Here is a 13908-nt window from a genome sequence, read left to right on the forward strand (position 1 = left end):
ATAACAATAACAAATCTTTAGTTGTTCATCTGAAATTCAAATGTCACCGGGTTTCCTGGATTTTTATTTACTGAAGTAGACAGCCAGTAGAACACTTCCATGACTATTACATCAGCCGTGTGCTGGCTTCTGTGGTCAAGTTCACATCCATGAACTGGTATGACCTTCCTCTCAACAGATACGGCCTGGTGGCACGCTTGACACTTCAGTGGGGGCGGGGGGACAGGAAGGGGAACTGAGGGTGGGGGTCACAAGCAGGACCAGAGAGTGAGCTGGCTCTGGGGAGCCCTCAGTCAGCAGTATTATTATTACTCCCATTTAACATGCAAGGAGGGCAACCCACTCCAGTATTCTTGCCTGGAGAATCCCATGGACAGAGCCTGGCGGGCTACAATCCACAGGGTAGCAAAGAGACGAACACATTGAAGTGACTTTGTATGCATGCCCATACAACATGCAAAGAAAGAGAAACATATTTATTTAAATATATGTATTGAGCCTGATACTTTTCAAGGCCCAAGAGGAAAGGTTAGCTGATTCACACAAGGTCCCCCAATGGGTAGATAATGATCAGTTGAACCCTGTGTCCCTGGGGGTCACTTACCTCTCCTTTGAGAACCTGAAACAGCATACTGTACATACATTTGAATTTTCAGTGTCTGTGTTTGTCTCCTTTCCTCCCCAGTTCCGCTCCTTCCAGCCCACTGCCTTAGACTGGGATCTCCAGGAAGGCTTGGTTTTACTTACCTTGGGATCCCAGACCAGAAACTGTGATTAATTTCAGGGACAGTTATTTATGGGGGTTCTCTCTTTCCGGGATGCTGTACCTTAAGTTGCTGCCTCGCTGGGACAATAAGAATGACACTGGCCACATACTCGCCACCTGCCTTGTTCCCCTTCCTCCAGGCTGTGCATACCTGGGGCCCCAGGAAGGAGTTAGGAAGGGAAGGACAGAAGATTTGGATGGGACAGAAGACTAGGTGAGGCTGAAGGCACTTAGGTTTAAGGAGGAAAAATGCACAATGCTCACCCGTACAAGTAACTGTTTTGGCATTAGCAGTACTGGCATTTACTATGATGCGTGTGTGCATGCTAATTTGCTTCAGTTGTGTCCAACTCTAGTGACCGTACGGACTGTAGCCTACCAGGATCCTCTGCCCATGGGATTCTCCAGGCATGAATGCTGGAGTGGGTTGCCATGTCCTCCTCCTGGGGATCTTCCTGATCCAAGGATTGAACCTGCATATCTTACATATCCTGCATTGGCAGGTGGGTTCCTTCCCTCTAGCACCACCTGGGAATCTCTTGTTCCTATTACTTGCTGTCATATTCTCAGTAAAGCATGTCTCAGAACTCTTCTGAATTTGTTTTCTAAACTGCAAAATGTGTAGTACTTAGGATTTTTTTTTATTTTTATTTTAAAAGATTAATTAATTTTACTCTACAATATTGTGTTGGTTTTTTCCACCTGATAATGTACCTCGAGAAGCTCCTTATAAACCCAGATCACCCTGCAAACCCAGCTATCACTGTTGTCGGTCCTCTTGCTTAATGCCCGCCGTGCCCCACATCTCCGCCTCCCAAGAACAAAACTGCAGCTCCCTGACCTAGAACCTGAGGTTTCTACCTTGGCCCTAGCAGCCTCTCTCACTCCATTTGCTGCCACTCCTCCTCACGCACCCTTCAGTCTGGCCACAGAGGAAATCGACTCCCTGAACAGGTCATACCCTTTCACACCTCCACACCTTTGTACAAACTGTTCCTCCTGCCGGGAATGCCCTCCTCCCTTCACTACCCAGACAGCTCCAGCATCGCCTGTCTCCACAGCACCCTGCCTCCTGGTTCCTCTGTACCCGATGTGGAGCTGGGTATGAGGTGAGATGAAATGGATGAGATTCCTGGATCTGCCACCTGTCTTGGGTAAAGCTGCTTAACCTCTCTTAGCTCTTAGCCAAACGGAGGTGATAAGAACACTCACCTTCTCTGGGCACTGTGAGGGTCTGACCCCCACCTGGCGCCCAGCAGGTGCTCAGGAAAAGCTGCTCTTGGGTTCTTATTGATACCTCCCCACTCCCAGCAGTACCCAGGCTCTCTGTTCTCCCCACCAGCCAGGTAGGACCTGGACTGTCGTCTAAGACTACTTGAGGGCCACCCTGGCCTCCCGGGAAGCATAGGGAACTTTCCTGTCCTAACTGATTAATGAAGCAAGTAGGATGAGAACCATAATGTCAGCGGACATAGAACCCGCCAAGAACGGCTGCATCCTTAGGCAGGAGGCCTGCGTCGCGGCAGGTGAGGGGGAGCCTGGGGAGGGAGAGGGCCCAGCTGCAGCAGGAGTCTCGCCCCCTCCACCAGGTGCCAGACCTGACCCTGCTCCATTTCAGAGGCGAAGTGCCAGGGCCAACAATAGCCCTGTTTCGGTGATTTTCTTGTCTGCCAGGGCCTGCCATTTTCCTGGTTAGTTCCTCGTCCCATCCTTCATTCCTGCAGCCTTTACTTCTACAACCACCAATAGTGAAAGTGAAGTCACTCAGTCATATCTGACTCTGCGACCCCATGGACTGTAGCCTACCAGGCTCCTCCCTCCATGGGATTTTCCAGGCAAGAGTACTGGAGTGGGTTGCCATTTCCTTCTCCAGGGGATCTTCCCGACCCAGGGATTGAACCAGGGTCTCCCGCATTCCAGGCAGACGCTTTAACCTCTGAGCCACCAGGGAAGCCCAACCACCAATAATTCTCACTAATTATGCACCTACCACAAGCCAATACCATGAAAATAGGGTACCGCTAAATGTGTGGGCTTTGGAGTCAGGCCAAGTACTTGGCATACAGTAGGCATCCGATGAATGATCATTGCCATCTCAAATCTTCACAATAACTATTAGACTATGGTGTGCTTTGAAGCCAGACTGTTTCGGGTTCAAGTCCCAGTTCCTCCTCTTTCTGGGTATGCAACCTTGACAAATTGCTCAACCAGCTTATGTTTTAGTCTCCTCCTTATCCCTAAAATAAGGATGATAATAGCTCCTACCTCATGGAGCTGATAGGATGATTACCAGGCTTCCCCAAAGGCTCAGCAGTAAAGAATCTGCCTGCAGTTTAGGAGACATGGGAGACACGGGTTTGATTCCTGGGTAGGGAAGATCCCCTGGAGGTGAAAATGGAAACTCACTCCAGTATTCTTGCCTGAAAAATCTCAGGGACAGGGGAGCCTGGAGGGCTACAGTCCAATGGGTCACAAAGAGTCAGACACGACTGATGTCTTTACAGCACTTAGCACAATGCTTCTAAGATGGTAAACACTCAATAAATGTTAGTTATTGTTAACCATTTTCCTCTTTGGGGCATGAGGAGATAGAAAAAAAAGAGAAATTAATAACTCGACCAAGGTCACCAAGCTCGTAAGTGGTACAGCCAGGATTCCACCCCTAGGTTATTTGATTCCAGAGTCAGAGTTCTTTAGGTTTTTCAATGGTTATCTTTATTTTTTATTACCTTCATTCAATAAATTTAAGCCCCCAAACAAGTTTTTAAATATATCCTAACTATAGTGGCAATAATTTAAAACACTTCAAATATATTTGAATTCACAAGTTCATGATTTAAAAAAACTGATCACTTTTGGGGATGCTAAGAAGTAACCTTTTGATGAGGGTGAAAGAGGAGAGTAAAAAACTGGCTTGAAACTCAATATTCAAAAACTTAAGATCATGGCATCTGGTCCCATCACTTTAGAGCAAATAGAATGGGAAAAAGTGGAAGGAGTGACAGATTTTATTTTCTTGTATTCCAAAGTCACTGTGGATGGTGACTGCAGCCATGAAATTAAAAGATGTTTGTTCCTTGGAAGGAAAGCTATGACCAACCTAAACGGCATATTAAAAAGCAGAGACATTACTTTGCTGACAAAGTTCCATCTAGTCAAAGCTATAGTTTTCTCAGTAGTCATGTATGATGTGACAGTTGGACCCTAAAGAAGGCTGAGCACTGAAGAATTGATGCTTTTGAATTGTGGTGCTGGAGAAGACTCTTGAAAGTCCTTTGAGACTTTCAAGGAGGAGATCAAACCAGTCAATCCTAAAGAAAATCAGTCCTGAATATTCATTGGAAGAACTGATGCTGAAGCTGAAGCTTCAATACTTTGGCCTCTTGATGTGGAGTGGACTTATTTGGACTCCGATTTAAACAAACTGTTTTAGAAATGTGAGAGAATTTGAACAATGAATGAATATTTGATGATATTAACACATTATCATTAATATTTTAGTACTAATAGTAATGTGGCTATTTTTAGGGGCTTCCCAGTTGGTGCCAGTGGTAAATAACCCGCCTGCCAATGCAGGAGACATAAGAGACACGGGTTTGATCCCTGGGTCAGGAAAGTACCCTGGAGGAGGTACTGGCAGCCCACGCCAGTATTCTTGCCTGGAAAATCCCCACGGACAGAGGAGCCTGGAGGGCTACAGTCCATGCGGTCACAAGGGTTGGACACAACTGAAGCAACTTGGCACACATGCATGGCTATTTTTAGAGATACATATTGGAATATTTACAAATGAGCTGATATAGCAGCTGAGATTTGCTTCAAAGAATCCAGGGGTGAACTTCCTTGGTGGTTAAGACTCCACACTTCTTCTACAGGGGGCGCAGGTTCGATCCCTGGTTGGAGAATGAAGACTCCACATGCCATGTGGAGCATGGCCAAAAATATCACCAGAGGTGTAGCAGAAGTGTAGATGGGCCTGACAATCATTAAAATAGGGTAATGAGTACCCTTCTTCATAATGAGTTCATCATATTATTACTTCCTGTTAAAAATTTCCATACTAAAAACTAAAAGAAAAAACTGAATGATATAAAAACATTTTGTCTGGATAACTGTGCCCTAGTTATTACTCCTCTTTGAGCCTTGCTTCCCCAAGTGTGAAGTACTGGAGCTAGACTGTCTCTAACACTGAGTGTTTGCCATGTGCTGGGCGCAGTTTTAAGTGCTTGATTTATTTTCAGTCATGGAATCTCTGAATCACCCTCTGAGCTGTGGACCTGTATTGTGCTCATTTCTGACGTGAGGAACCTAAGGTCTGAAGAGGTTGCCCAAGGTCACATACAGCAAGTGGAGAAGCTGAGATTCAATCCCAGGCATTCCAGCTCCAGAATCCTGGTGCCTACGTTCCACAGTAGGCTGCTCAACACACAGTACTACCATCTGTCCCTCTGAGCTCCTCTGGGGTCCTTCCTGTATGCTCAACCCCTTCCCGATCCTGCTGCCTCTTTACCTTGCCTCTGGCTGGGCAAAGAGGCTCGTCAAGGGTGGGAACTGTGGGAACCTGCCAACTGGACCCCACCTCGAGACTGAAGGTGTGTGAGAAGTGTGCTCCTGAGAATCGCTGATCCATGAATTGGGCAAGGGTGGGGCCTGAACTTGAAATGGAAGCAGAGCTGTGCCAGGCAGGAGTAGCTGATTGCTTCCGCCTTCCGTGGGCTGCACTAGCAGCCTTTCCCACCCTGACCCAAGTGTAGAGAGACCCAGTGATCTCTCTCCCAGATGTGTGTGCACATCTGGGGAAGCACACCTGGGGAAGCACTGTGCCAGAGCTGACTGCAGGAGGAACAGGAATCTGATCCTTTGAAGGGAGCAAAGAGGCAGGAGGCTGGATGCAATGACCTCAGGGTCACTGCCTGTTCTCAGCTGTCTTTAGCTCCTAGCTAGGGAGTGTAGATGAGTTCAACCTGACTCTTCTCTGGAGATTATGTTTCAAAGATTTAAAGATTAAAATCTCCAAATGCTATAGTCACCCAGGTGGGCCTGGCACCATCTCAGCACCATCCTCTGCTGTCTGGATTCTCTCCCCACCCTGTCCCTTGCGTAAGTCCTTATAGTAGTACAGCTCTTCTTTTTTTTCTTTCTCTTTTTCTGGCTGTGCTGGGTCTTCCTCGTGGCACATAGGCATCTCTAGTTGCAGCTCGTGGGTTTTGTGGCCCTCCAGGCATGAGTGATCTTAGTTTCCCAACCAGGGAGACAACCCACATCTCCCGCATTGGAAGGTGGATTCTTAACCACTGGCCCACCAGCGAAGGCCCAGCAGGCATGTTTTCAGTAACTCATTCTATGGCAGGCACTGTGCTTGGCACTGAGGATATGAAGATGAATAAAACAAGGTCTTATTTATCCTGGAGCTCATAGTCTCCTAGGGAGGCAGACATATGAACAGAGAAATACTGAACGTGAAAGAGAAAAGCACCTGTTCCGAACCCCCATTTCCAGGATGACACAGCTGTCCCCTCGCGCATCTTTCTGCATTTCCAGCCTAGTCTGGATAGATCTTATATCAACATGTCACAAGCCCTCTCCATCTGAGTCTCCCCCATGACATCTTCCCAGGGGTTCCCCTCAGAAGACTGGGCAGTAGGGAAGGGATCAGTCTAGATCAGTAAGGTTCAATAGAAAGAAATATGTGAGACAAAAATGCAAGCACATTTGTAATTTAAACTGTTTCATACTCTTATGAAAAAAGCAAAAAGAACATGTAGAATTAGTTTTAATATTTTATTTAACCCAATATACCCCAAATATTATCACTTCAATATGTAGTCAACATAAAAACTTACGAATAAGACATTTTATATTAGCTTTTCATCCTGTCTCAATAGCAAAAAAAGCCCCAGATAATATTGATTTAAAAAATTGGCAAAGGTGTGGGAGGAGGAGGGAAAAACTGGGAGACTGAGATTGACATATAAACATGACTATATATAAAACAGATTAATAAGAGCTTACTGTGTAGCACAGAGAACTCTACTCCACACTCTAACGACCTAGACAGAAAAAGATCTGAAAAGAGTGGATATACATGTCTATGTGGGGCTTCCCAGGTGGCATTAGTGGTAAAGAACCTGTCTACCAATGAAGGAGGCTTAAGAGACCCTGGTTAGATCCCTGATTCGGGAAGATCCCCTGGAGGAGGGTATGGCAATCTACTCCAGTATTCTTGCCTGGAAAATCCCATGGACAGAGGAGGCCGGTGGGCTACAGTCCATAGAGTCGTAAAGAGTCAGATACGATCAAGGTAACTTCACATGCAGGCATATATGTATATGTATAACATTCACTTTGCTATACAGCAGAAAATAACACAACACTGTAAATCAACTATACTTCTATCATTATTTTTAGTAGGCAAAGGACTTGAATACACTTTTCTCCAAAAAAGACAAACGGCCAGCAAGTATATGAAAATATAAAGTCACTAATCATCAGGGTAAAGTAAACCAAAAACACAATGAGATGCATCACACCTGTTAGGAGGGCTGTTAGTAAAGAAAAAAACAATAACAAATGTTGGGGAGGATGTTGAGACTCTGGAACCCTTTCACACAGTTGGGAAGAATGTAAAATGGTGCAGCCTCTATGGAAAGCAGTACAGCAGTGTCTCAAAAAATTAAAACTAGAACTACCATATGGTCTAGCAATCCCACTTTTGGGTATTTATCCAAAAGAATTGAAATTAGGATCTCAAAGAGCTATTTAGGCTCCCACATTCATTACAGCATTATTCACAACAGCCAAGATGTGGAAATAACCTAAATGTCCAATGATGCCTGAATGCATAAATGAATAGAAGGTGATATATATATATATCTTTTCTCTATCTCTATCTATATACATCACCTTTCCTCTATATTTCTAAATATATATATATATTATACATGTATAGTAAAGTGCTAGTCAACCTTAAAAAGGGGGGAAATTCTTCTATATCTGACAACATGGATGAAGCTTGAGGACATTATGTTAAATGATATGCCAGCTGCAGAAGGACAGACGCCACGTGATTACCTTTTGTGACATATCTAAGTCAAACTCACAGAAGCAGAGAGTCCAACGGCAGCTGCCAGGGGCTGGCAGAAGGTGGAAGTGGAGAGAGTTGCTATTTAATGAGTGTCGAGTTTCAGTTATGCAAGATGAATAAGTTCTACACAGCTGCTATATAATATCATGCCTATAGTTAACAATGCTGGATTGTGCCCTTAAAAACTTGTTAAGAAGGTAGATCACATATTAAATGTTCTTACTGCAACAAAGCGTTTTTTAAAAAGTGCTCAAGAAGCATTAGTCCAGGTCACCTTGCCTTCAGTTTTATGCCCCTGCCTTCGGGGCACAGCTTGTGTTCCTTGTTTTCTTTTCTCGGCTCCATGCAACCCTTCCAGGACCCCAAGCGTGACGGAGCCCTTGGCACGGCATCCGTGTTGGAAGGAGGAGCCCATTGATAGCTGTTGGGCTTGGCTGTGTCCCTGCTTGAGAAATGGGACCCTGGGTCGGCTCATGCTCTGACCTCTCTCCAGAAAAGCCTGCAGATCTGTCTTATGCCAGTGACGACTGTCAACTGTTCAAGCAAAAGATCTTTTTTTCTTTTTAAATGAGACTGATCGAACACTTTCAACAGGCCCAGGACGTCACCCAGTCTGATCCCAAGTGCTGCAGAGAACGGCTGCATAGCCTTGACCATGCAGATACCACTGAAATATTTATCAGGCTCATGAAATAGAGCTTTCCAGTCTGGAGAAAGAGAAGGGACATGGCCCATGTGGAGACTTACAGCATGTCACAGCACTCAGGGAGTTTTATGTCCATCACCAAAGCCTTGCAGCTCAGTAGAGGAGCTGCCATTAACCCCATCTAACTGGTTAGAAAACAGTTACTGAGGTGGGACCACATGTGGTTAAGAGCTGGGCTCTGGCTGATGACTGCCAGGTGTGGGAGACTTTGGGCAAGTCACTTCACCTCTCCAAGTCTCAGTTGCTTTATCTGTAAAATGGAGATAAGAGGACCTACCTCTGCTGTCAAGGGCTAAATGAAACCATGCAGCACACTTACCTCAGTGCCCAACACTCAAGTGCTTGATACATTTTAGCTATTATTATTATTCCCCCAGTCATATTACCCTGCTCGCCACTGTTTCTAGGTCTCTTTTCCCCATCGTTCTTCTCATGGCTCAGATGCATCATTCCGTGTTATTCCTGCGGGAATGATTTGCCCCCATCAGCAACCTCCTGGAGGCTCATCCAAAGAAATGAATTTCTAATGGTGGAATCTTGAGCCTGGTGTCATCTTGGCCAAAGATAGAGGGCTGGGAAAGGGGATGGGGGTCTCTTCCTCTTTCTGCCGCTATTGTTTCTATTAAATTTCACTCTTCCAGATGCAGTTCAAAAGTCACCTCCCCCAATCCCTTCTGATCTCCCAACTAAATATAACCACACCCCTCTCTGAACCTCCACAGACCGTAGTGTTGATAACCATCAATCATATATGGCTTTATCTGAGGCATACTGGGGGACAAACAGCTGTCCCTGCTCTTCCTAACATTCTAGAAACTTGTGGTTCTTTGCAGAATGCAATACAAGCTGACGCTGGTTACAAGCTTCTGAACAATGACTCAGACAGACAGAGCCCATTGTTACATAGTTGGTGTGTTCCACTGCGAGTTCCTTGCGGGCACGGATGGGCGTTCTGCATCTCTGTCTCCCTGACACCCAGCAGGGAGCTGACGCAGAGTAAGCTCTCAGCAAATGGTCCTGAATAGATGTGCATGGCAACAGCTCCAGCGTGTCAAGCCTACCATGTCAGGCTCTGTTTCAGCTTTTTCCATATGATGGTTCAAGTCCTCACAATCACCCCATGAGACAAATGTTAATATTCTCCACTAAAAAGTAAATCCCCAAAGGCAGAGAATTGCATCTTTTGTGTTGGCTGTTGTATATACATCAGCCTGAAATGTAGTAAGACCTCAGTAAATATTGGTTGAATGAATGAAAGAATCAATGGATATCTATTACTAAGCTCAGAGAAGTTTAGTGACTTGCCTAAAGTCACTCATACAATAAGGAGCAAGGTCAGAATTCATACCCAAATGGACCTAGATCTAAAACCTGTATACGTCACCACTGAACTCTAGCAGGTAGGAAGAGACTGGGGTGGGAGGGGGACTGCTGTAAGAATCAAGGGACACAGTCTATCTTTAAGGAGCACCTGGTGGAGAAGCAGAAACGTACACGCATAGCACACAGAACAAAACAAGTGATCGTAACAACCTGTGACCATCCCAGGAATCAGGGAGGGTGGGTGCCCACACCAAGACCCAGGGGAAGGAAATGACTTCTCAGGGGCCCCCAGTACTGCCGAGAGCAGCAGGAATGCAATTTCACACCGTAAGCAATTCCTACAGCTGGAAGGTGATTCAGGGTGTTGGTGCCTACCAGAGACGACGTGTTCCCATGCTTCGCAGACTGTGTCTGGGGAGGCAGTGTGTCCTGGGGTGAAGGAGGGGGAGGCAGGAATGGACACCCCAGCACAGAGGAGTTGTGCAACCAAGCTATGACTGGCCTGGACAGGATGTTGGTTTCTTTGTTGGGGGCAGAGTGGGGAGAAGGCGAGGAATTTGAAAGGGCCTGTAAGGATAGCAGTGAGAGGGTTGGGGGCCAGGGATCTGCAGGGCAATGGCAGGCTTCAATATCTGTGGGAGGCTGCCACACCTGGGGCCCTCGTATACACAGGGAGGTGCGCTGGTACCCAGAGCAGGCCTGGACCACTGCCTCTTGCAGCCCAGCCTGAGATCTGCCTGCTCTGAGCCACCCAAGCTCCAGCCCCTGCCTCTGCAGTTCTCTCTTCACCCTCGGGGGCAGGTGCTGCTACTGGCTGGGTGTACTGGGGGTATGGGTGTGGATCTGGTGAGAGGAGACTGAATGGCTCTGATTGTGGCCCCTAGGAAGCCTGGGACCCCTCCAACTCGTCCTCCATACCCATTCTAAGTGTTGTCATTTTGAATCACTCCTGGCTGATGGTCCCCGAGCCGGGGTCACATTCACACTTCTGACCTTGGCACGGCCCCCAACCTGTCATGTAACATTGGGTTAGTCACCAGCCCTCTTTGGCCTTTTGCTTCTGTGGCTGTAAAATGAGAAGCGGTGCCTCTGTCCACAACTTCAGCCCCCTCCCCTGGCAGCTTCCCCCAGACGGAACTGACTGGGAACCACAGCAGAACAAGAATCCAGAGGGGCCGCCACGGTGTGAACTTGGCGGGGAGGGGGTCTGAAACAGAACAGCAGGGGCGCGTGAGCTCCCTTGCCCGAGCAGTAGCCCTGAAGACACTGACGTGTGGCCTTCGAATCTCTCCATTTCCACCTCAGCCTGGAGGTTGAAGACGGTGAGGGGGATTCTGGAGGGAGGAAAATAATTTCCTTCCATCCCCTGCATACCTCAGGTGATGCTCCAGCTCTGCTTGCCCTCCTCTTCCTTCCTTGGCCTCGCTCTCCTCATGTCCCCGGTGATCCAGCCACTGTCCACATGCTAATGACCAGTGGCCACCCAGTCCCTGGCGACCCCACTGCTAGACTCCACGAGGCCCCAGGGCTGTGCTCCAGGGCAGGAAGGGCAGAGGTGTTCCCCTAGAATCCATTGCCTAGTGTCCCCTGAGCCATGTAAGGTCCTGCCCAAGACCTCCAGTTGGGTGTCCCACAGGCACCGCAAACTCAACCTGACCCCACCTGAGCACATCAACATCTCCTCCCTTCTCATAATAGCACCATTCACCCAGGGACTTGGCCTCTAAGCCCCCATCTCTTCTGATGCCCCTTTACCCCTTATCTATGTCCAGCCTCTTCCCAAGTGCGGTCAGTTCTGCCCCAAGCCATCTGCCTCTCTCCATCTTTGACCCTGGACAAATGGAGACATCTTTGTCTCCCTTTTTGCCTCTCTCCATCATTTGTCTCACTTTAAAGTCACCAGACACATATGGAGCACTTGCTATATGGCCGGCCCTGTTCTGAGCGCTTTCCCAATGCTAACTCTCAAGCTTCACTTCACAGAAGAGCAACCTGAGGCATGGAGAAGTGGAGCATCTCACGCAGGGCCCACACTTGAGCAGCCCAGCTCAGCCAGCCTGGGCTCTGAATGCCCATTATCAGAACTCTCCTGAAGTCTCCTTGCTATCTCTGCACCTCCAGCCTCTCCCTCATTCAGTCCTTCCCACGTGTTGCTCACAGACATACCCTTCTGCCCTTCTTTTAAAAAACTTGTTTAGTTTTGGCTGCTCTGGGTCTTCATTGCTGTGTATGGGCTATCTCTAGTTGCAGCGAGTGAGGCTTCCTCTTTTGTTGCAGAGCACAGGTCCTAGGGCACGTGGGCTTCAGTAGCAGTGGCGCACTGGCTTAGTTGCCCTGTGGCAAGTGGGATCTTCCTGGACCAGGGATCAAACTGGCGTCCCCTATACTGTAAGGCGGATTCTTAACCACTGGACCACTGCCTCCATCCTGCCCTTCTTGTTTAAGAAAATGCTTTAATGGAAAAAATGACTCCAGCATTGTGGTCTTTCTGGAGCATGTGCTAAGTCACTTCAGTCATGTCTGACTCTTTGCGACCATGGACTGTAGCCTACCAGGCTCCTCTGTCCATGGGATTCTCCAGGCAAGAATACTGGAGTTTGTTGCCAATGCCTTCCTCCAGGAGATCTTCCTGACCCAGAGACTGAACCCACATCTCTTACATCTCCTGCACTGGCAGATGGGGGAAGCTGTGGAGCATACCTTGCTCAAAAAAACCTTGAAGTCTGCCCCTTCTCCCCTGGCCCCAATTTCCCTTCTACATGAGCGTGGAGTAAAGCTCATCCCCTGGGCTGGGGATTCGAGGATGTTACCCCAACAAGCTCCCAACTCCCCTGGGGAGCTCTGCACCCTCTAGATCCTTCAGGCGCCTCACCCTCTAAGCTCCCTGATCGCACTTTCTCCAGCCCTCGTGCTGCACAGGGGTGAGCTCTGAACATGCTCGGGATGGATCGCTCCTCCTTGAGGGAAGACTGCAGGTCTGATTCCTCTCTGAATTACTGTCCCCCACAGGATGTCACACAGAGGTAAGCATTACACACATGAAGGATGAATAACAGTGGAACCGAGTGCTTTATGAGGGTGGGAATTAATTATTTCATTCAACAACATTTGTGTAACATTTAAGGTTGATAGCTTACTTGCAGCTGCTGTTTAGTCGCTAAGTCACATCCAACTCTTTGAGATCCCACAGAGCCTTTGCGACTGCCAGGCTCCTCTGTCCATGAAATTTCCTGGGCAAGAATACTGGAGTGGGTTGCCGTTTCCTTCTCCAGAGGATCTTCTTGGACTAGCGATTGAACCAGTGTCTCCTGCTTGGCAGGTGGATTTTTTATCACTGAGCCACCTGGGAAGCCCAATAGCTTACTTACAGAGCACTTGTTATGTGCTGGGCACTATGGGAAGCCCTCTACAGATATTATCATTTCAGCCTCTCTACAGCCTTGTGAAGTCAGTACTATCACTGTCCCCCATTTTACAAATGAGGAAACTGAGGCCCTGAGAGCGGAAGTAATTGTCTGGAGTCAGACAGCCTTCAAGTAGAGAAGCTGGGATCTGAACCAAGGCCGCCTGACTCTCAAGCCTGTGAACTTGATCACTGGACTTCACTGCCTCCAGAGGCCAGTGGAGTACTAGACAAGTATTCCAACTTCGAAATGATGAATGAAGACTATGGAATGGGATGTATAAGCAAATCAAGAGTCAACAAGTCCAACTCTACGTCAAGGTCACAGAGCCCAACATCTGAGAAACATCTAGCACTGACGATGTCAAAATGTCTGAAGAACATAAGGATTGTATATAACGTTGCACTTTCCTTAGCCAAATGTTTATCAAGCACCTACTGTACTGCCAGGCACTATTTTAACCCAGGGATGTAGGGCAAAATGCCTCCTCTCATATAGTTGATGGGAGGAGAAAGAGAGATAAAAAAACTAAACAAAAATAAATATCAGAGGTGACAATTGTGATGAGAAAAAATACAGCTGAGTCAGGAAAAAGGGACTGTCCAGTGAACTGAGTGGAGGTACA

The sequence above is a fragment of the Ovis canadensis genome, chromosome 3, assembly GCF_042477335.2.
Source record: "Ovis canadensis isolate MfBH-ARS-UI-01 breed Bighorn chromosome 3, ARS-UI_OviCan_v2, whole genome shotgun sequence".
Taxonomy (NCBI): Eukaryota; Metazoa; Chordata; class Mammalia; order Artiodactyla; family Bovidae; genus Ovis; species Ovis canadensis.